This window comes from Lepisma saccharinum, chromosome 5, assembly GCF_977018435.1.
Source record: "Lepisma saccharinum chromosome 5, izLepSacc3.1, whole genome shotgun sequence".
NCBI lineage: Eukaryota > Metazoa > Arthropoda > Insecta > Zygentoma > Lepismatidae > Lepisma > Lepisma saccharinum.
Window position 1 is genome coordinate 67403028 of NC_139233.1, and position 23410 is coordinate 67426437.

The following is a 23410-nucleotide window of genomic DNA, read 5'->3' on the forward strand; positions in this document are numbered from 1 at the left end:
GCGGGGGCACATTGCACAGCGGGCGGATCCCACTTTAAATTCTAGGTCCGCTCCCGATTAGCCTATCTGTGCATAAAGTGGACTGTAAACAATGTGACAATTTCACATTAGTTTCGAACATCTACGAATGATTGTCTCTTACATTTTGGGACAGTATGTCCGTCTTTTTCCTTGTAGAAACCTGGTAGCCATCATTTCCTTAAGCTATTTTTAGCAGGACTAGCGCAAATAAAAACTTAGCATGCAGGGACAAAGGTTACACAAGCGTTCCCGCTGCAACAAAGTGCGTACGGTAAGATGCATGGTTGATTCTCCTGGCGTGTCCTTGTGGAAGAGCCCAAGAGACGGTCGGTTGTTCCTGGCGAAAGAACAACCCGGACAACCTTGAGCGAGTTCGCGCACACCGGCGTAAACAAGATCTGTGCAGAGAAACACATAAACACTATCTACCCGTGGAAACCTCAAGGATAAATTTAAATTGCCTCAGATAGAAAGCTTTCAGGAGAGGGGCATTTGTATGCAAGTGGGTGACGTGCTGGCCATTTACATGTGTAGTTCCTTCCCCTTTGCATTTTCAATGTTGCTCTTCTCTTCTGGAACACACAAAGGCGTGCAAAACGAATGCTAAATATTCTGGCCGAAAGGAGTGGCTGCACACATTCTCGATCTCGGTAATGGACGATCACCCTTCCTAAGTATCCCTGTCAATAGAGGTAAAGTTTAATTTTTGCCAGGCATGGACGCGGGAGGAGGAGGTCAGAATCGGAAAGTTCTCCATCCCATAATAATAGCGTTCATTTGTTAAATAACCGTTACATTTGCAAAATCATAAAAATTACTCTTTATTACTTTGCTCTCTTTGTCCAGGAGGTTAACACAAATACCATAACTTGTAAATTTTAATAAACCTGATAATTTGGGAGAGGGGCGAGTTGCTAGCGAGTATTTTATCTCCCCTCCCCCATAAACAATAGTCACAATTGTTATATTTCCATTGGATTTTAACACTAGGGCAGCTTTTAAACCGAAGTGAGAAGCGACCACGTGTCGCTTGGAAACGAACCTTCAGAAATAAATTCAACCTTTCGTACCGAAGTAACATGACAAGCTGCACGTGTCCGTGCGTCGTGTCATCTCGATCTGTTATTTGCGTATGTGCAGACTGGGGTGAAATAGGTCAATTCAAATTCTAGTGTCGCTTAAACTGCCTTAAACTTCTTCATGGAGTAGGTATCGTTTTCACGAACTCATTATCAGGAAATATTCAACATTTGCTATTGCTGCGTAAATAAAGTGGAACCCACTAAATGCAATGAGTTTGTAAGACTAGAAAATTTGCACCATTCAGGTTTCTTATTTCTTTCTACTAAAATGAAGAAGGAGTTGCAAATCTGTTCTTGGGAATTCATAGATAAAGGTACACCCATCGGCAAAAGAAATAGTAGACAAATTGTCCATCGCTATTGTCATTCAATGTGTTTTCCACGTATGATAATCATGAACTGAAATAATCAGCTGAGAAAAACATCTGCTTCTCAACAACAGATAAACCTAATTTTATAAGAGAGTAATGGGCGTAAGCAGAGGCACGGCCAACTGTGGGATTCTCAAGGAATTGGGCCTGAACAGAGACGCGGTACAAGCACGGATGAGGGTTGTTAAATATTGGATGCGATTATCACAAGAGGGCCAAACTACGCTGAGGGGACAATGTTTGGAAATACAGACAAGGGAGGAAAACGTTTACAGCTGGGGTTTGGAAGTGAAAAATATCTTATATAATAGCGGTATGGGTTGGGTATGGGAAGAGGGAGGAAGGGGGGTGGGGTGGGTATCTCAACAGAAAATCAAATCAGAGACAGGTTACTGGACATAAACAGACAAGAAATAATAGCAGACTGCCAAACAAAGACCTCAATCAGGGAACAGCTAAGAGTAGGAGAATGGGGCAAAGCGAAATATACCCAGGTTGTGGGAAAAAATTAAAGAAGCGCGCTGGCATGGTTCAGGTTAAGGGGATGGATACAACTAAGAAAGCTAAACTAAGCAGGGGAAACGATATGTCCTTTGTGCGGAGGAGACTGACAAGGAAGCGGGCAGCAAGTGGGGAAATACCTGGGAGAAGTAAGAGAACGGCTGGGGAAAGCTATTAGAGAAGACAGCGAAATGAGTGATCATGCTCCAGACGAGCCATCTTTATAGTGTAAGTGTGTGTAAAGTAAAATGTATGCTTTTTTTGGTGAGAGTGAAGGAAAAGAGAAGTGGGGAGAGGAAGATGGAAGAAAGACTGGAAGATAAACTGTCAATGGAGGGGAAGAATGTGTATGTAGGGAACAAAGTATGAGACAGCTTAAAAGAAAACTATATGTAACAAAATATTGAAGAAAAATCAAAACTATGTAGTGCATACAGCCTATGGCTCGCACAAATAGAAAATAAATCTAAAACTAAACAACAGATTTCCATTCCTTCAAACAACACAGGGTGTGGAATTAAAAAGAATGAAAATAGTGGACAATTTGCCTACTACTAGCTTTGCCGTTGGCTCTGCAACAAATACTAATTTAGTGTAAATATTGCTTCTGGAAAAAGAACGTAACTAATACAGTAACATTTCATGAAATTAATCTATATAAATAAAAATGAATGTATTTTGTGTGTTCCAGCATAACTCTCGAACGCCTGGAGCAATTTCAACCAAACTTGGTACACGTATCACTTGCTATCTGGAAAGAAATACTGTGGGAGTAAGACACCCCTGGCACCCCTAGGGGTGGGGGTAGGAAGGGGTGAGATGTAAAAATAATCGAAAACGACCGATATTAATGTGGAATTCATAGTTTTCGGGGTCGCTAAGATGAATAGTGACACTACGAATGTTCAACTCCAAGTTCATCACCTATCGGCATGGGGGGTAACAGGGGGTGAAAAATAAAATGTCAGAAATGACCTACATTATTGTCGAATCAATAGTGTTCGGAGTCGCTAAGCTAATTGGTGATATTCACGATGACATTTTAGAGAGAGAGAGAGAGAGAGAGAGAGAGAGAGAGAGAGAGAGAGAGAGAGAGAGAGAGACTTGCTTTCTCGATCACGATCAACAGGTCACAGGGGCAGTCTATTAAGTAATGCGGGGTGGATTTAAGATCGCCATGTTTCTCCCACGGACAACTTTAATAGAAGATTGGGATAAATAAATACCCGGGCAATCAGCTAGTAAGTAATATAGAATAGATCGCGAATTCTCGAGAGAGATATTTGTGTGAGAAAATGAATGTGATTCATTGTGAGTTTCTATTATAGTGTTTTGTGGTATAGTCACTGTTTATAATAATAATAATTAGAGCCCGGAAGTTCAGGCATTTATTTTCGTTAAAATAGGCAGGCAAAAAGGCATTTATAATGTGGAAAATAGGCACTAAAAATAAAAAAAAGGCAAGTAGCTTACTTTTATCTATAATCTCTGGCAAAATGTTAAAATCTACATTGGGAAGAGCATTTCAATTTTCTCCGTCTTGATTGCACATAACTACAAGGTGTTTTTTTAAGTTCTCAACATTCATTGATAGTCGTCTGTCAGAGAGAATGTTTTTCATAATAGAAAATGATCTTTCTACTTCGACAGAAGTTATTGGAGCATACATAGAACAAGCTAATGTAGCTGGACTCATTTTGGTAACAGCATTTTCATCTTTTAGAATATCACAAATTGTTTTCAATTGTTTCAAGTCCTTATTTGCACTCACTACCCGTTTGCACTTTTCCGCAACAGCTGACCCCTTTTCTCCTGGCACTTCCATCATCTGCTGCATAGATTCCTCGAAGATTTTCATGGATGCTACAAGAGTATCGCCTCTTTTTTCTAGCTTTGTAATTGTCTCTGGCAATGCACAATAATGTGCAAAAATAAACGACAATTTAGTAAAAAATAATGAATAACTCATTCCGTAGCAGAAATACATTTCCCTACATTTTATTGTTCAACTGTAGGTCTTCACTGTTTTTTTCGCGAATTATTATTTCATTTTACAACACAGGTATTAGTCACTTCTTTTCTTTTTATTCTACAACAAATTTAGATCCAATTGCATTATTAATTGTTGGTTCTCGATTGAAGGTGATGACGATATGAATAACCTTGTATCTGTGTATATTTTATACTATTGCTCCAATGTATTAATGTGTCTGTTTTAGCCCACAGTAACATACCTACAATATTGTTCAATATTTCTTGAATCTTGGAATCGATACCAGATTCCTTAATCTTATATCGGATATCCGAATCATTTCCTAGTTTTCAAAGTCTAGTTTCAGTAGATGTTTGACTGCCACCTGGAACACCCAGGTTCGATTCGGGGTGGTGATATCAGGTGGGAATTTTCCAGACAATGTCCTTAATATAGAGGCTCTGGAACTGACCCAGCCTCTAAACAATGAGTACCTGGGAGGTCGGAGCGTGGTGCTGATCACATCACTTTTACCATAGCCGAGATAGAGAGTGTGCCTTCGTGACACGGTGCACTGCAACTTTACCTTTCTTCGTGCAGAAGGAAGCACCTTCCTTCGTCGGCAGCTTCCATTTTAGCCAAGGTATATTTCTCCTGAAGGGCAAGGTTGAGGAGAGGGGGAGACCTTCACGAGATCAGAAGGAATCAGCCGTAGGTGACAAGTTCCCTTCGTGCGTTGGAGAAATGACTGGACTCCCAGCGGTTTCAGCTGGTGACTGGGCAGCTGGTCTCACCGTAATGAACTCAACCAATCAGGCGGGGGTTGTCTACCTGACCCGAGACCCTTTCAGGCATTGTCGGGATTTTTTAAAGGAACCGAGTCAGACAGGGGAAAAAATAGTGCCAGGGAAAGAACAGGCAGGTGTGTATTTCTGTACCTTTTCGCCCCCCTTCGTTGTTCTTGCTCGTTCGAGGCAGATGCTCGCGAGGTTGTGGAAGGCCACGTCCAGTCTTGCGTTGAATACACCAGTCCGCATTCGACCGTTGAATTCGTAAATTGCCTCGTTCCGAAATGACTGTGACGGGAGATTGTACTCAATGTTTCCCCCCTCCCCCTTTGTAAGGTCATTCAACACATTCGAACGTACTGAAACAAACTCCGTGGCACAAATATTTCGCTGTGGGCAAAGCGACAAGCGGCTTTTCGTTGTCAGTGCGTCGAGTCCCATCTCACCTGTTTTCTGGCTATCGAGACCGGAATATTGCTTTCAAGTAGTTCTCCACCGGGAATCGAGCCCGGGACTGCAAGCTCCAAAGGCTAGAGCGCTAACACTTATCTTATGCGAGAGCTTATTTGAACATACTCTCCCTCCCCTTTTTAAAATTGGTTCCTCGCTCTAATGAACCTACAATTTCAAATGTGGCCCGAGCCACTGTACACTGTACGGCGCTTATAGAAGTTGCCATTGAAAATTTGCTATTAAAATCCAGTTATCGCCATAGAGTTAGGCAACACACACAACACCTTGCAGGGAAGCGAGTATTACAGGATCTAGCTGTCCATTTTTTTGCCGGTGACTGTACCTCCGCCGGGATCCATTGATTACAAGGCGAAAGCGTTACCACTGCGCCATCCGAAGACCCCGAATTTGATATTGAGGACACTTAAAATAAATAGTAACAATCTTACAAATTGCGTCAGTGACTATTTCTTCTTACTTTTCGCCGGTCTCCGTTCGCCTGGGCATGGATGTTTGTGAGTGTATATTCATCAATTTCATCATATCATCACTCATCGCCATCTTCGCAATTAGCGAAAAGTGGCAGAAAAGCGAAGTAAAATAAACGAAATCAATAAATAGATTGTTACTTTTCAGTTGATATTTTATTGATTTCGTCATGTTCTGATATATTAAACACCACCTCTCGCATGGTGACGTCATTATAAAGGAAAATTGCACATGAGGTAGTAAACTTTACTAATGTTGATTTTTCCCTCTTTCCTTATTGGTCCCATTCAACGGAAGACGAAAGACACAAGAATGTATTCTCCAGAATCATCGCAGTTTCTTCCTCAGCCATAATCATTAGGTCTGCCCGATGGCGTAGTGGTAACTGTCTCTTCCTCCCGCTCTCTCTTTCTCTGTTCCCTCTGTTCGGCTGTCTATCGTAGTGTTACTCAACCACCGGGCCGCGACCCAGTACCGGTCCTTCGCATCAATTACACCGGTCCGCGAGAGGCTCTACTGAAATTCGTCATTTTAGTTTGCAGTTATTTTGCAGAGGAAATATTCTGAGGAGAATAATAAATAAATAAATAAAAGATCCAAGTCACTTTCTTTTGAAAAATGAAGTTGCAAGGCATCAATATTTTGATGCAGTTTTTGTCCAAGTATCATAATTAACATGAAAAATATAATAAAGTTACCACTTTTCCGAGCACAGTAATGTAGCCGTCGATTTCACAATTAGTATTAAATCAAAATGCAATATGCCGATGATCAGCACATAACCAAATTAATTAAACCATATTGGCCTGAGTAAACTTCAAGATTACATTAGATACAGTGCCTGACAACTAAATTATACCTAATTTTATATTTGTCAACAAGCCTTTCTCTCTCTCTCTCTCTCTCTCTCTCTTTCTCTCTCTCTCTCTTTCTCTCTCTCTCTCTCTCCCTCCCTCCCCCCCTTCGTTTCCTTTCTGTCCCACTACCTTTTTCTTCCAATTCTCTCCCCGTTTCACTCGATTCTTTATTATTGTTTATCTTCCCTTCTCTCTCTCCCTGTCTTCCTCTGTTATTTATTTATCTTTCTTTGATTTGGTTTGATTTAATTTATTTTACTTCGCTTCTTGTGCCACTTTTGGCTAATTTGCGAAGATGAGGATGAGTGATGATATGATGAAATTGATGAATAGACATCACAAACTTCCATGCCCAAGCCAGGATTCGAACCCGTGACCCCTACCGTCGCAGCGCGATGTGCTAACTACTCCGCTTATTTATCTTTCTATCACTTGAATTATTCTTTCCTTGTTTCTGTCTGCCCCCTCTCTCTTTCTCGCTCTCTCCCCCTCTCTCTCTCGGTGAAACATAAATGTGGCAACACATCTCATTCAAAGGCAGAAAGTTTTCAATGTTGATCTCTCTCCCTTGGAAAATTCTCTGTTTACGCCCTCTGGTTCATCCAAGCATTTGCAGTAAGGGATAGAAGGAAACCCCATGAAAATACCACACTGGTCTATCTCAACCAACCAGCACAACAAAAGGCTTGATCATCGATCATGAAATATTCATTGCAGTTCCTCGCATTCATTTCCAACAATGATCTCAATCTTGATTAGTCTTGATTGTTGGTTCTCTCTGGAACCATATTTGCAAATCATTCCGTTTAACAAGGGATGAGTCAGGCTTATTAATTTTTTTTTCATCCTTGCGTCCCTCTCACCCCTTCGACCCCAATTTTTGACTCAGCTTCCTGGTAACCCAGCTTATTAAGTGCAACCCAATGCTTCCATCGAGAAAGTGCGGAGGTGTGGGATGATTGGCCTTCTCTGCTATATCTGGTCACCCTCTGATCAGCGGGATGGTAAAAGTCTCGATGAAAGTTCAGTCGGAAATAGAAAAGTTTATTCCATTCCACCGTTTAAAAACTCTGCATTGGTGCGTACAAATCTGTGGCGTGTCTAGAGTGCCCCTCCCCCCAAATCTCATTCCTGTGTATATTTAGTTTAATTCTAAGCGTAATTATGTACGTGTCATACCTTTGATGCGGAAATTGAACTCCGAGTAAAGGAAAACTGTATCTAAACAAAATTCACAGCTCTTCTTAAAGTAAAACTTTCACTACACACATGCTTGCGAATTGAATTCATATATATTTACTAATATTGAATAACATGCGGAACACTCTTGGTCCAACATTGAATAAGCTTCTGCAGTACAAGAGTACAATACCTCCATGCAATCACGGATTAAGGTGCGTGCTATTGATGCTGCAGCATTAGGCCCATTCCTGAAATAGGCCCAGATGAAAACAGACGAGAATTTTCCGAAAGCTGAACAGTTTTCTTTCGGACGCCTAGACACAGCGTTACTTATTATACAGTTACTATTATTATTTGCGCTGTGACGTAACTATAACGTCGTTGTGTTTATTGTTCACCGAAGATTTCAAGTTAATGCTATCAATTTTACGTTAAACAGTTTACTTAGTGGCAGGATTAGGCCCAATTTCGTCTTAATCCGGCCCTGCCTCCATGTTATTGACACAAACCTCAACACAACACATATATTGTGGAATTCAAATGCTCCATGCTCCCTCCGTGCACACGCCTATGGTAGGGTCAAGTGCCCATATTTCGGATACTTAATTTCAAATTAGATTTTCAGTACCTAAATGTAAACAAAATAAGCCATAAATGTGTTGATAAACATTGAACATATATTTATTAATGTTTCTGAAAGTTATATTAACATATGTAAGAAATACTTGGTATATTTTATGAAACAAAGAATTGTATGCATATTTTTAGTCTGACAAAAAGGTTGCCTAATGTCGGATAGGGTATTTCCTAATTTCGGATAGGGTTACTAATGAGTATTTGGAAAGGTGCACAATTTCGGATAGTCGAAATTATGTACCCGTGTAGCATCCGAAATTAGAAAACCCAGTCGCTTATTCAATATGGCGATTCTGTGCGTTCCCCCTCTGAAATAATGTGACTGAAACTACGTAATAATGTTTGCTGAATCTCTCAAGATTATATAAAATTTAGACAGAAGTGAGTAAATACTAATCTTCTAGTTGCAGGCCTTAAGTTTGGATGGTGAAATATTACATCAAAACTCCGGAAATGTCAGAAATATCAGCCACATACTAAAGATACATTGCTCAAGGTCACGCACAAGGGTGAAACTGGGGGACGAAGTAGCGTGTTAGTTGGCACTATATGCACTTCGGCGCTGCTGTTCTAAGGTGGAAATTTCTTGGTATCCGAAATATGGGCACTTGACCCTAATCTATGTTATGTAGGCCTCTGTCAGTAGAGAGGCAAATAATAGGTTGTTGAAAAACAAACAAGTAAAAATTGTATGAAAGAATGTTGGTCAACTGATCTGTACGTATGACATGATAACTGTGCTATTTGCATATTCAATATTCATTTTGAGCGGTCCGGGATTCGATCTCCGGTGGGAGCTTCAAAATTTCGGAGTTGACCCATCTTCGTGACACGTAGCCAGCGGGTGGACTCTGAGGCTGAAGCCCCCCCCCCCCAGAAATCCTACAAATATATAATTTAAACAGTGTATAGTGGTAAGTAATTTTACTTCATTAGCAGTATTAAACATTTTGTATTTATAATAAGTTGTAATACACTGAGAAACTCATCTCAGGTCTTCCCCCCTTTTTTTCGCCTTTAGATGGAGGCTGCTGATAAAGGATGAGCTCCCCTCCCCTTCGAAATAAAATTCTGACTGCTGGAGTTAATATCCTGGTAGTTCCTGGGCTCGAGTCTTGTATGGTTTCCCATTCATTTTGTATATCCGCACTCTTACATGTATTTCGTGATACATTATCTATACTCTTTCTTTACACTCACGCGTGGAACGCACAGCTCACTATTTAACCTCGTGTGCTCAAGTTGTCTTGCTGCAGTTGCAATTTTTGAATAAACTTCGGGATGCGCCAGCTTTGCTTCTTGGCTGCATGCCGGAACTTATGAAACGGTTTTATAATTGTCGATGACAGCATTTCTTCTCTACTAGCAGAGTCATGAGGCAATTTCGAAAGAACTAGGCGAGTGATTGCCTATTTACTCAGCGTGTTTTGCGTCACATTATTGCCAGGGCGTTCTTTGTATCTTGGCCGTTACCTTGTCATAAATGGTCCCGGGTTCAAGTCTCTGTCGGCCCAGCCTTATGCACACAAGTAGGTCATACATAAATAGACACGTAAATGGTGTGTTGGAATATTTTGAGGGAAAATAGTACAGAAAGAAGGTGTAATATTCCTGTATCAGTTCTGACGAAACACATTAAAGTCAAAGAGCAGAAAAATTATCGTGATGTCATAAAATACTAAATTTACGTTATTTCGAAACTTATTATGCATTAAAAATATCAGTCCTTCGGTGTTATGACGGATGTTCAAATTAGGTCTCATCATATATCAGGTGGTTGCATTTGAAATGTCGTATTTGGTAGTAAAACTTCAAACAACAATAACTCGTGGAAAGTTCGGTAAAAAATAATTTGTTGGAAATCGTTAGGGAAGAATAATATTGTTATAACAACGTCACCTGTCACTGTGTGTGTAACTAATGCATTCATAGAAATTAAACTAACACAATTAAAAAAAGCAATTTAAATTTTTGGTCGTTCAAATTATGTTCCTTGTTATGGTTTTCTTGCAAACATATTTTCCCTGGCGTGATGTGCACTGCAAGTGTTCCACACAGTTTTTCACTGTAGTTCCAACCCAAGAGTGAAGAATAATTTTTCAGTGGTGATAACAATTGCATCAGTTCGGAGACATTTGGTCAAAAACTGTGAACTGAACAATTCTTTGTTTCACATTAGTCGGTTGTGATGTTTTACCATTGACGGTGGTTTCTAAACTGAAATTTCAACCTAAATAATGAAAACATGAATTTCAAGACCAGCACTCTGTGTGTCACGAACTATTTTTCTATTTCAAAGACAATAGAATCGTGTACGGACATGTTTACTTTCGTGATACTCTGTTAATACATGTCTACGTAACAGCTGGTTTATGAGAAGCGTGTGTAGGTGTTGTGTTTCTGTGTGTGTGTGTGCAGGGTGGGGATAGGCCGCAAACCTCTGGGGGAGATTTCACGATTTGCAGATGATACAGCAGTCTTTAGTGAAAATATATTGTCCGATTGGATCTCGGCTTTTCACTTATTCTCTGTATGAGCGTGTCCGTAATAAGGGGTTGGAAATGGAAATAATCTCTTCGTGACGAATGTATTGAAAGCAGATGCGGACCTTGGGGTCGCTACCCCCATTCGATTCGGATCCGATAGGTCCGAAGCCAGATGGTATCCCCCCAGTTGTCAAATTCAGGGTCCCGACGTGGGGGATCAAAACAGAACCCAACCGTACAATGGGGAAACCAAGCCCGCACTTGTGAAATGAGATTTATGGGGGTCGGCGACCACATTTTTGTCAGCGGGGGTTATTATGCAGAAAGCAAGAATGGGGCAGGCAAACGCTCGGAGGCGCTGTTCCTGGATGTGTTGTTCTGTCGAGGTGGATGGAATGGAAAGAGGGATTTCCGAGGTCGAAGGAGGGTATCCAGAGGGTGAGGTTTCATCCTGGACTTATACGTACTCTTTGTTCTTGACCAAAAGAAGTGAGGAGTTTTGGTTTTGACTTTGTGGGTTTCAGAACACTAAAGAAAGTGTAGTGTTAATTAATTTAAACGAATTACTTTTCTGGATTCGCGTCTTGGGGCAGTAGTGCAGTACAAGAATGCTGGCTTGCAGGCCCGTAGCCAGAATTGATCTCCGGGGGGGGGGGACTCATGGATTATCAGGGGGACTTTGTACATCAGGTCCATTTTTTCAAAAGTTTAACAGTAATAAATGAAGATAAATTATGTGTGGGGGGTCATTAAGTTAATATCACACAAATACTACATTTTCTCTATATCTTTTACAATATTGCTTGAAGTGTTAATTGGCTGATACTGAAATCATCCTTTACTACACACTCCATACGTTTGATGATGCAGATATTTATATCACCCATGAAAAGATGGACAATATTCAATCATAGTGCCTAGCCTAGCATACATTCCACTCCCCGGCCGAAACAATAAAACTCCCCTTCGTTCCCAAAACTTGGGAGCTGTTAACCTTTGACACAGATGCGAAGGGAATTTCCATAATGGCATCAAAGTCACATATTTTTATAAATGGGAGGTCGCAACAGGGGCAACGAAGGTACAGATAAAGAAGCTTCCCTGTGAAGGAAATTTCTGAAGTCTAGAGAAGAGAATCTTCTAAATACTTGCCGCTACTAGACTTCTTATAAATAAGATGAACGTACGTAATACAGCTCCTGTTCATGCTCCCTGAATTTATCCTTCATCAAAGTTGCGAGCAAAATAATATCTGCTGTCTACATTTTCACTCTTCACTGCAAACAAATTACACAAAATAGTTTTACCTAATGTCAAGGGGGCTGACGGTAGTTCCAGGGGGGGGGCTCAGCCCCTCCTGGTCTCTGCCTGGCTACGGACCTGATGGTTTGCAAGCCCCACCCCCTGCCGAAATATATTATTCGAATTTTGAAATTGTAGCGTGAAAACATAGACGAGGAGTGCTGTGAAGCAGTAGCGTACGCAGGATTTCATCAAGGGGGGGGGGTTATTTTGAAAACTTTCTACTAATTCACATTACCATTGTTTTATTATACTTTAATTAATAATAATAATAATTAATTAATAATACTTACAATTAATTAATTAGTTTAATTACTACTAATAATACTACCTGTTACTACTTATATCACTACTATTATTAAGTAGTAGAGATCTTCATAAAAATATTTATAAAAGCAATAGAACAAAATTACATTTTTTTTGTTTCTTTGTTACGAAATAATTGTCTAGTCAACTGTTAGTTGTATATGATAGGTGAGACATTCTAAGTGTGAAGAAAATCCATAAAAACAAGCAAATATATTAAATTTATTGAAATAATCAAAATATGAAACTCATTCAAGGGTCCGCGGTGGTCTAGTCTGACAATCTCGTGGGAGATCCGGGTTCGATTCCAGGAATTGGTTGGAATTTATCCAGCCTTGTCTCCGCACCCAGCCTCATATCAATGGGTACCTGAGAGCAACCCTGGGGGATAAAGGCTGCCGGAGCATGGTGCTGATCACATCCTCTGCAGAATGGCCGAGATCGAGAATGTGTGGGCCCCAGCACACCACTACATGTGCCTTCATGGCACGGTGCTATATGCACGGGGAAATTTACACTACCTTTACCTATGGAACTCACCCAGGATGATGATGAGGCGCGAGAATACATGTTGCCAAATTCCACTGAGTCTATGTTTTCGTTCAAAGGTAAGTTTATAGACATTCCAACACATTTATCACTTCTAGGTGATTCACAAAGCACTTCTGTAGACTCAGCATCACTTGAGAGTTCACAAGGGGATGCAAAATCAGTACCGGGAAGAACGTTCGCAATAACGTCGGCACACTGCGACGAAGCAAGGAATTTTCACAATTCTCGCGAGAGACTGCGCGACTTTTTGCAAAAGAATTGCAAAATTGAACTTTGTGGCCGCTTAGATTGTGTTTGGAATGTTGTTTTTTCTCCATGCTGCATTGGAATAATAATTCAAATTATTATTATTAGTATTATTATTATTATTACTGTCGCAGATCTTTGACTGATAAATTAGCCACTTTTAATTTTTTTCACAACATTTTCCATAATATATCAAAAGCTCAAGGGGGGGGGTTAAACCCGGTAACCCCCCCTTGCGTACGCCACTGCTGTGAAGGACAGCAGATTGAGTGCCTATGCAAATTATCCTAGTGCTGAGGATGCTTTATGAGAATTCTCTTACCTGGGAGAAAGGTTCATCCTACATTTCCCCCCACATTAAGCACTGCTGCCCCCGACCCTTGAGAAAATATCCTGCGAGCGGCCTTGCTGGTTCGTCTCGTCTTTTTTGGTGCCGCAGTGGTGTATTAATTACACTGTTTTGAGCAAGGAATTCTTTGAATTCATGAAATTATGCATGTATTACAATTGAATTTTCTTCACAGGTGTGACAATTTATCGTATTTAATTCAAAACACATGGGGGTGGGTTTCGTTTAGCTTTTGTTTTCTAGCTTCATTCCAGGTTTATATTATTACTAGCTGATTACCCGGCGTTGCCCGAGTATTTATTTATCCCAATCTTGTATTAGACAGGAAAATAATGAATTCTAACTATAGCGTAAAATGTATCTAATTTTAAATGTGATCGTGAATGTCACCAATTAGCTTAGCGACTCCGAAAATTATGGATTCGACACTAATCTAGATCATTGTGCATTTTATTTTTCACCCCCTCTCACCCCCCCCCCTCATGCCGATAGTTTATGAACTTGGAGTTGAACTGCATTGGGAGTGTCACGCAAACTATGGATTCCATGCGCAACACAGCCTGAATGTTAGACAACCCGAGAAACACTATCGTTGTGCGGATTGCATAGAGTCACGGATGTCAGTTTGTGCGGAATTTAATATCGGTGCTTATCGATTATTTTTACATGTCACCCCTTCCCACCCCCACCCATAGGGGTGCCAGGGGTGTCTTGCCCCCACAGTATTTCTTTCCACGTTGCAAGTGATACGCGTATCAAGTTTGGTTGATATATATATAGATGAAGATAGATTTTGAAGCGTAGTCTAGGAGAAGTTGTAATGTTGTCGCCTTGTAATCAAGGAGTCCCGGGTTCGATACCCGCTGGAGGCACATTGCACAGTGGATCGGATCCCACTTTAAACTGTACGTTCAGTCTCTATTAGCCTATTTGTGCATAAAATGGACTCAAAACAACAACTCAAAAACTACACGAGAGATTATTTTATATTTTCATACATAAACATACGAAGTTTATTATTACTGTTAATATTATATTATTATCAGTAAATAAAGAGCAGCGCGCTTGCGACACTTCAAGCTTAAAGTGAGGAACTATAACCGAGTTAGCTGCGTTTTGTTCATTTTGCAATATGTTACAGTATGACGGTGTTCATGACAACCAACAGTCATATTCACTCTTCTGTGGCAATGGAGTGACTATACCTACTGACTGTTCTATTTTCCAACACGAATTTGGTGTCTGGCGACGAACATTTCAGTACGGCCTAAATTTTACCTAGGTGGTAGTCTGTGTTTTATGTTTGCGTCATTAGTTCAATAAGCTTCCGCTGGATTAAAAACAGTCAGCGCCGTCTGTTGATCTCGTGTTTATTTACAAGATCTTTGATTGCATTTTATGAGGGATGGAGACATCACAGGCTACTTTTACAGCGCCCAGGCCTGGGCATTCCTTCAATCTTTCCAAGCAACGCGTTGCTTGCAGAAGCAAAGCAACGGCAACTGTAACTAATTACTTTTTCTCAACTACTTTTACTGTACGACAGTAATCTCCGACACAGTGTTGCCACATGAAGGGAAAGTTTCTTCGACGCAGAGAAATTCAGATAAAATTCTAGTTGAAGGGGGAAGGGAGGGAAATTTATGAAAAATGTCGAAATTGCATGGATTTTTGATGATGTCAGCACTTGTGAACTGTTTGAGTAATTCTGCATTATTTTCGTCGCTTAATTTATTCTCCCCTTAAACTACAATTAACACATTCACTTTGGCTGGTGAACAATCAACATTTTTCCATTGTCTAACTTCTTTTAGGGTAATAGCACAGATTATTAACTTAATGTTATCAGATGTGATGAAATGTTCGTATTCCGTCGCAAAGTGTACAATTGATATTATTAATCTTAACTAGGTTAATCCCTCCTCATTTACATAAATTCAATCAATATTAGTTTTAGAAAATTGAGTTTTCCATGGGATCAATAGAAATAATAATAATAATAACTGGAAGTTTTGTGATCTGAATTTCAATATTTCTGTGAAGATCATTTGCATTAAAAAGGGAAATTTTCGACTCAGGAAAGGGAAATTGTGCTCACGGATTCTGGCAACATTGGGGGGTCTAAGGTGTGCTCCTTCCACGTAGTGCACCCAATAGTCAACCTCACTTCCACGTAGTACACCCTGGACTGCAGACTAACGAGGCTCTGGCGACTGACCCCATGGCCAGTATAATTCTGTGTCGTCCTGTGTTTTGTCCTTATTTGTGCTGAGCGCCCTTTTTAGCCTCAGCTTTTAACCAAGGTGAGGAAATTTTTGTTTTCAGACACGCTTTTATTTTTGTTATGATAAGGGGCTGGACCCCGTATAGTGTCACGGGTGCAAAATAGCCTCAGTGCTGACGCACCCAACAAATTTTACTTCAAATTTAAAAAAAATCTGGCAACATTGCTCCGACGATCATCCTGGGCACTGCACAGTTTCTTGGTTGAACAGCAATTAACAATATTATGGTTTGCAAAAAAAAAAAAAAAAAAAAAGGAAATGCTCATCTTCATTTCTATTTTTCTATTTAGAAATTACAATTTACTGAGATGAAATTAAAATTAATGTTAATTTTGAATGATTTGCAGTAATAGAAGAGAACTCTTGAAAGCCTTAAGCCAGGGCAGGTATGAAACTGATACGTGCAGGGTTCCCACACACCTGGAAAACCTGGAAAACCTGGAAATCTCAGGGAATTTGAAAAAAAATACAAATCTCAGGGAAACATCAGGGAAAATCTTGTAATTGATTAATGATTTCCAATGAAGCAAAACTGAGGGATTATAATATGCTCCTGTCTGTATAAAATCCAAGCTGTTGTAGCATTTCTCTTTCAGCAAGGAACTCATATCTATTTGTTTGTCTGTTTCTTGTTTTTAAATGTGATTCCAGGGCTGGTGACCAAGTGTATACCCTCATAAAGTTTGCGCTTTTTAATTTAATTAACCGATTTCGATCTTTTACATGATGTAAAATATATTTCAAGATGTGGAAAACTCATAGTAAAGATAACCTGATGTCTAAAGTTAACCAGTATTCATCTGATTTCCCTTATTAGGGAGTAGTTTTAAGTTTTTCTTCCTTCTTTTTTACAAAAAGACATCTTGAACAATGCAAAACAGTTTTAAATTAATGCAAATTGGTTAGGAATTCTGACAACTTGATTCCGTTGACAAAGATTGATATTGGAATTGGTACCAAAGCTGCTTGGAAGCTAAAGAGGTGAATGAAAAGGAGAAGCTTATTTTTTTTTTTCACTAGCTGCAGAAGTTTTTTGCAACCAACAACAGAGGAGATTGTGGAACGTAGTACCCTTAAGTTCAGGTTGGTGAGAGCCACTAGTTGTTTAGTTCTGAAGCAAATGACTCAGTTTCCAAAGCGATGTGCTCAGCGCATGGAAGACTTGATACAGGAACTTCTCAGGAGAAAGAGAATGAAGGCTGTAACTGGTGATAAAGTAATTTGCCAGTTTAAGACATTGTTGCACAATGTCAGTAGTGAAACTGAATTGAAAGAGAAGTTTTGTAACTTTTCAATCAACACTGAAGCCTAGATTCTTTTTTACAGGTGTCATGAAGGGCAAGGATGACTTCTCTGAGTTATGGAGCACTGTTAAGTTGGTTTTGATTTTATCACATGGCAGTGCATATGTGGAAAGTGGGTTTTCTGTAAATAAGCAGGTTTTAATAGAAAACTTGAAAGAAGAGTCTGTTGTGGCTATTCGGCAAGTTTATGATGCAGTGAAAGTGGTAGGAGGAGTGTCAAATGTAGAAGTAAGCAAAGATATGATCCAGAGTGTTAAAGGTGCACGTATTAGATACGAAGAAGCATTGCAGAAGATGAGAAAGAAATGTGATCGATCACAAAGAAAACAAAAGGAAAGAAATGAAACGTAAAGCAAGTGAGATCCGTGCTTTACAAGCCAAACAACAAAAGATGCAAGAAGAAGCAAAGGCTATTGCAGAACAATTAAAAAAACTTGAAGCTTCTGAGAAGTAAAGTTTCTTAATTTGCTGTATCAGACATTAAGTACATTTCTTGTTTTATATTTCAGTCTCGGTAACTTATTATATACTTGCCTCGTTCTTTGTATCCCCAGGCGGCATCAAAGCGCGCTGGTTTCCTTTGGAAATCTGATCCTCCCACCCTCAAGAATATTGCAATCCTGCGACGCGTGCAGGGTGAGCATGCTGTCAACAGGCTGGACGTTGCCAAGTCACTTCCTCCCCCAAGGCTTTCTCTTCGCCGCTTTTCACAAACTCCGCAACAAGAGAGCAATGTGATGCGTATGCGAGTTCGTATTCTCAGGGATTGACAAAGTGTATTTTTTTAATCTAGGTTATTGTTATATCTTAGAAATATTACGGGAAAACAGAGTTTGTATCGACATGTGGCGACCGTGGGACACAACCGAAGTTCCAGATCATTCAACAAACCAAGATAATCCTCAACTAAGCACTTCCGGAGCACCGAACAGAAAAGTATCCAAAACCAAAACGTTGAACAAAGTCAGTTATTTGTGTGTAATGTGCACGAATATGTCGAAAAGAAAAAGCTAGGAAAAGATGCCATTTGCAGAGACAGCCAAAATATTGAAGTTAGACAGAAAAACCGTGCGAAATGTGATTCGCAGAGGTCCAGTCACACCAAAGAAGCCTGGAAATAAAAAGAGAAAATTTAACAAAGTGGACGAGTTTACTTGTGATTTTATTAGACGCTAGATTTACAAGTTCTATAGTAAAGGACAGTCACCGACAGTGAGTGAACTATTGAAACTTTTAAAAAGTGTGTCGGACTTCCCTGATGAAGAAACAACGCTTCGAGAACTAATAAAAAAACTTGGTTTTCGATTTGGTCGTTTAAGGAAAAAGAATGTAATAATGGAATCGGCAAGAATTGTTGCTTGGAGATACCGGTATCTACGGAGACTACAGGAGCTGCGTTCAGAAGGTTGCAAACTCATTTACTTGGACGAGACTTGGTCCACATTAAATTCTCTTATTAGCCTTAAAATGTTATGCAAGATTGGACGAATCAGATGATTATTATGATGTATTTTCGGGTCACAGAAATAATGAAACACCATAATTAATTATCTGTGTTTATTTATTTATTTATGTCACATGCTTTGAGTGCAGCGCGTCGACTTCCCCCCGCCGCCCTCTTAAAGCATGGCAACAACGCGTTGCCTGGAGCTTTGTTGGGGTGGTATTGCTAAGGAGGTCCTGGCTCATTAGGAGAGGGGCGGGCAGGGTACGATTCCAAAGGCAGCCGCCTGGGGAACCAATGAACGTGACAACTATACCTGTCTTAACTATTATTGTACGCATTACAGATTAATTGATATTGTATCCAGTGGCGGATTAAGCTTCCTCGCCGCCCCTAGGCACAAACTTAATGTGCGCCCTTCTCAAAAGAAAAGTAGTAACTTATTTTCACTGACCCAGTACGTAAGTTCCATCTGAATATGTGATTGAAAATGGTTCCCCAAGGTCCCAACAGATTTCTGCCTTGTTAAGAGTGCCAGAGCAGTTTTTGTGTTCTTCAGAATTTTCGTGTGATGCTAGAATATTTTAAATGTTTTTCCAGTCTGAAATGCCGTGAGTTGCGATGTTTGTCTTGCCCTTGAACAACCTGCATGATGCACAATAAACGGCACCAGTGCTGCACGAATATACCAAATAATTCCGCAAAATTTATTCTCCATTTACAAGTTTACGAAAAAAACACTATTATTTAAAATTCTTGTCTTACCTGCTATGAGTCTTTGCGATTTAGAAAAATCGTTTTCAGCATTCTGATTAATTCCACGTCTTAGAAGAATGTCAATTGTAGACTCATTCAGACACCACTCGGCAGGATCGTCACTAACGAAATTTGCACTCTCACTGTCACAATCAGGAACTCCTACGAACTGAGTGGACACTATCTCAGGTGCACTTTCTTCCTCCACTAAACCCACAATATTTTCGACATTTTGCGTTTCACAGAGTTCACTCGATGTAGCCGCTTCCACTTCAATTTTTGGACTGCTTTCGGAAATCACTTGTTCCTTTCGCCTAAAAACCGTGTCCACTGTACCAAGCTTTTTCTGTAAGGTTGCTTCTCTTTCACGCTTTTCGTTTGCAAGTTTACGATAAGCTGCCCCACTTAACTTTGTTCGCTTCATGCTGCCTGCTGCATAAAAAAAACCCACCAAATCGCAAACACACTAGCAACACACTGAATGCACCAGCCAGAGAATCCAGTAAGACAAAAACTAGTTGCGGTCCACGCGAAAGCTGCACTCACTCGCTCACTTATCAGCAGTGTTTATGTGTTTATTTTTTTTTAAGACTGGCATTGTTACAGATGCGAGTTTCAAAGAATCAGTCTTCTTTCCTGCCTGGCCATTAACAAACGCTTAGTGGAAGATCGAGGGGTATGTATTTACAAAAACAAATCAACAAAGGCTAAGCGGCTTGCATTGTCATTGTAAGCGATAAAAGCCACAGGTTAAAAACAAATTGATTGGCGCCTGAAGGAGGCAGAGCAACGAAACATTTCTTGATAACACATAAATCCGATACATCAAGGTTTCTTTCGTATGAAGCGTAAGTGTTGCAAACCGTTGATTTGAAACATTGGTTTCATAGGTCTACATTGTCACTGTGTACGTAAGACACTTTTTATTATTCTTGATATTCTGGAAAAAAGATTTGCCGCCCCCAAGAGTTGCCGCCCCTAGGCACGTGCCTAGTGGGCCTAGTTGGTAATCCGCCACTGATTGTATCCATTTATAAACATCTATGAAAAGTGTGAAAATATTTCAATTTTCTATATCAGATATGATAGAAATTGTTTCAGAGTTGTTTAAAGTTCTAGAAAACTGGTCATCTTTGTTCTTAATTACATGCAAAGAAGTGTAATTTTATTTTATTATTGAACTAGTTTTGTTATTTGCATCAGAAAACAACAGTAATAAAGAAGGTGAGGATGGTATGGCTATGAGGGGAAATGGAGGAGGCCATTGCAAAATTATAGTAGTCTTTTACTGTGCATTCAATACTCTGGAAAAAAATTGAGGATTCTTGAAAACTCAGGGAAATCTCAGGGAAAATGGATTTGGAGTTTGCGTGGGAACCCTGTACGTGACTGTAACCGCAATATCTTATCGGGAATGAAGTAACTGTAAAATGAACGCTGTTACTTTCTCGAAGGAGTAACCGCAACTGTAGCTCACTTACTTTTGGGGCCAAATATCCGTTACTGGGTTACAGTGGCGGCAAAAAACTTCCTGGTATTGTTGCCCTACTTAGATGAATGTCAAATATTTCAAATAAAATGTATTTTGATATTCACATTATTGGTGTTACAATTGTGTCCAAACAATATAGGCTCACATCATATTCATCAATATCTATGCATTTTAATTTTATCTTCATCCTTAAATTTTAATTTGCCTATTACATTTTGATATGGTGGGTCACGCAGATTGTGGGTCATACCTCCTCAGTTACTTTAAAAAAAAAATCCAATTCGAAATACTTTATGGGTTGAATTAAAAGCGAGAACACCTCGACTGAGCCTCAAAAAGTTCATTGTGGCAACAAGACAATCTTCGCTGCCCAACACCAGAAGATGACGTAATGCTCACAGGGCACTAAAAATCAAGATCTACAATGCGACGCCGAGCATGAAAATACACGGAAGGTGTTGAAAAGGCGCATTGCACACCTCGCAACCATGTGATACGTGTATGTGAACCTGCTTAGCTTCGGATAAAAAACACAAGGTCACTCACTCTCAGTGACTCACGTTCCTTTTTGCGCCCGAGGCTGTGCATGCGTCTGGCAACACTGCGTGCAGTAAACAGGTGAAAGAAGCACGGACGGACGACTGCGAGAAAAGTACGCAATTAAACTTCTTGCACGTAAGAATAAGGGGAGCGGAGGCGATGCTGGACGTTTTTTTGTTGCTTCTTTACCAATTACTCAAAATGCTTTACAGTTTTATTGCCGTGCACTTGGTTTTCAATACGGAAATGCCAGTAGGTCTGCCCCTGGCGATTTATAGGCAATACCAGGATGTAATATGTTCTTCGTTTTATGTTCATCAGCGAATATGGTGAACTATGAAAACCAGCAGATACATATGTGGACGTAAAACGCATCATTTAACGTCTCTTTTGTTTAGCTTAAAAGTACAGGAGTCTTTTGCGCATTGTGCATCTACTTTATTGCTTTTTTTTCTAACTGGTTTAACTTTCCAAACCCATACCACGTGGATTCCAAGGACTCCCGTAGAGATACTCGTGAACATTCCACCTTTCCGATGCGAAGAAAAGTACAGGAGAGGCATTAGAGACCTAGATTTGACATGTTTCACTTGCTTCATTAGAAAGATTCATCGAAGAGTACAAATATTTTTTTAATATAGTTCAGAGTCGCAGGCTAGAGATTTCCGAGCCCGGGACGAAAATAAAATTTGGCTCCCTCCTTCCCACGGTATCTCGTCCACCCCCTTCATTGCGTGATTTAATCAAATAATGTTCTTCCCTTGGTTACAGCAGCGGCACCAGCGCTTTTGGTGTGGGTGGGCAACATCTTCGAATGGGATAAGGGGTGGGTGACCTCTTCGAAAGGCACCAACTCTCTTCCACGCAGTATAGCCTGATACTAGAGCATGTGCAGAGCCACGGTTGTTTAGTCGGTATGGCGTCTGACTGCCACGCGAGAGACCCGGGTTCGATTCCCGGGAGGTTGATGTCGGAACGTTTCCTGCCTTGTCACCGCATAAAGCGGCTCTGAGGCTCATCCAGCCTCAAATTAATGGGTACCTGGGGGGTAAAAGCGGCCGAAGCGTAGTGCTGAACACATCACCTCCAAAATGGCCGATTGATTGATTGATTTAGTTTATTTTACTTCGCGTTTTGTGCCTCTTGGCTAATTTGCGAAGATGGGGATGAGTGATGAAATGATGAAATTGATGAATGGACATTCACAAACAACCAAGCCCGACCGGGATTCGAACCCGGGACCCTTGGCGTCGCAGCGCGATGTCCAAAATGGCCGAGATCGAGAATGTGAGGGACACTACCCTCACACCCACTAAATGTACCTTTATGACACGGCGCTACAAGCACAGGGAACTTTACTTACTTACTTACTAGCATGCGCAGTTTTTCCCCTACTTGAGGCTGGTTTCTATAGGAGCAACAAGATACACAATAAACATGGACGTCCGCATTATTTCTCCCAGGGAGGGGCAAGCAGTGTATTTTTTTAAGAAGGGGCAAACAGGCGCTTTCCCCACACAACAATATTGTTCCCTCAAAAACCAACGCTTTAGTTTCAATTTCTTTTTCCTGCAACGCCAACGCAGTAATTAAACATAATTGATGTGACTGAAATGAAATTATATGTGTGAAATATATCTTTTTCGGTTGACTTTAATTTTCCAGGGGGGCCGTGCCCCCCCCCCACACCCCCTTTCCGGACGTCCATGGCAATGCAATATTTCGTAATTACCATATTTAACCTTAGTTTTGAAAGGTGTTCAAAGAGAGAAATGGTAATTGAGAATTTTTATTCTCCAGTTCTTTATAACTTTAATTTGAAAATTTCGATTTTCTCAAATTCGGTAAAGCTGTAGTCTGAACTGTGCTTTGCAGATTAACGATGTTCTGGCGTCTGGACGTACAGCCTGTTTAATCATCTCTGGGGATCATCTTGTGTCCTGTTCATGTGGGTTTGTGATGGCTTTCTACCAAAATGGCAGAAAAGCGAAGTAAA

The 23410-nt window shown here is 40.3% G+C and overlaps 1 protein-coding gene across 4 annotated transcripts in view; it reads left to right on the plus strand.

Annotated features, from left to right (window-relative positions):
* Positions 1-23410, plus strand: part of LOC145987852 (uncharacterized) — a 291669-nt gene that overhangs the window by 217563 nt on the left and 50696 nt on the right. The gene's annotated exons all lie outside the window — the stretch shown is intronic.